A 1638-nucleotide genomic window follows, 5' to 3' on the forward strand; every position below is an offset into this window, starting at 1 on the left:
GGGACATCTCTGCTCTGCAAGGAGCAGCCCACAGGGGCAGAAACCCCCCCAGCCCAGCCCTGCACAGCCAAGGGTCTCACCCCAAAACCATCACCCTGAACCACAAGTCCAGGTGTCAATCAATCCATTTTCCCTGCGCTGTCAGCTGTATCCCATAGGAAAAAGCATAAAAAGGATATTTTTTTTCCCCCATGTAGCTCTTGGCTTCTGGTGTCATTTCCAGAGCATCAAAGTGATGCTTTAACCTAAGCTGGGCTTCCCTTGCTGCTGGGGATGGGAATCCATGCTGGCTCTTGTAGGAAGGATGAATCCAGCACCAGTTTTTCCTTGGCCATCCCCAAACCTGGGCAGAGTTATTGGAGAAGGATTTTTGTCAGGGTTTGGGGGTGATGTTGGTCCCTCATCCCAATAAAGACCTTCCTGCTGGATAAAATGTGCTGGACCATGAGCATCCTGGAGCATCCCATCCCCACGGCCTCCCCTGTCTCTGTCTCCACTCAGGTCTTTCCCAAACCCTCCTTCATTTCTTTATTATTAATATTATTATTATTTTTTTTTCCAACATGAAAAGAAGAGTTCAGCGCTGAAGTATATATATATATATTATTTGCATGTGTATTTTTCTAGAAAAAACAATTAAAATCCAATAAAAAATAGCCATAAACCCTCCTCGACTGGGACTGTGTGAAGGATGGGATGTGAGAGAGAGAGATTGGAATAAATTATCTTAAAAATGAAATTTTTCTTGCTGAATTTTTGTTGTGTGTTTTAAGCAGATGGATTTTCTCCACGCTGCCTGTTCGACCTCAGTGGTCCCTGGTGCCTCCACCAGCTTCTCCTTTCTGATAATCCAATTTTTAATAGAGAAAAATCATTGCACCTTTTACAGAGATGTTCGCATTTGCCCCGGAGCCAGAGAGGCACATGAAGGAGATTTCATTTTTATTTTCTTTTCCCTTGTGCTCCTCATCTCTGCCTGTGGCCTCTGAGCTGGGATCCTGCTCTGGCCTCGGGACATTTGATTTCAGTGTATTTAAAAATCAATTACTCGGTATTATCTTATTAAAAAAAAAAGAAAAAATGTTCCCTTAGGTTAACAGGCTGGGAATGTCATATTCCAACCAGGATTCAGACTCCACGTCCCTTTGGGTCTCTGTATGGCCAAGCTGAGCCTGTTCCTCATCCTGCAGGGCTGGTTTCCCTCTTGGTAGCCCAACATCTCTCTTGGTAGCCACATTTCTCTTATGAAAGAGCTTTCCATGCTCTTTTATTTTATTTAATTACCCTCCACTGCAGGAGGAAACCCCCAAGTCCCAAAGCTTGGATATTTCCCCTGGTATTTTCCCTGGATGTGGGACTGCTCAGCTATGGAAAACAAGGAGCCTGGGATCAGTTTGTTCCCTGCACCTGCTGAATTCCTTATCACCTGGCTGTGCCTGATAAGTTTGTGTGCATAAGAAAGGAGGGGATTTGTTCCTGAGGTATTTTCCCAGCTCCAGGTGCCCTTTGCAGTGGGTGCCTCCTGTTTCTGGTTTTGCTGGCTGGGTGCTTGGAATGGTTTTGGGAGGGGAAGTTTAGGAAGTGGGAATGAGATCTGGGGCTGCTTAATCCCAAACCGGGAGGGAGTGAGATCCATCA

The sequence above is a fragment of the Zosterops lateralis genome (genome assembly GCF_965231275.1).
Source record: "Zosterops lateralis genome assembly, chromosome: 12".
Classification (NCBI taxonomy): domain Eukaryota; kingdom Metazoa; phylum Chordata; class Aves; order Passeriformes; family Zosteropidae; genus Zosterops; species Zosterops lateralis.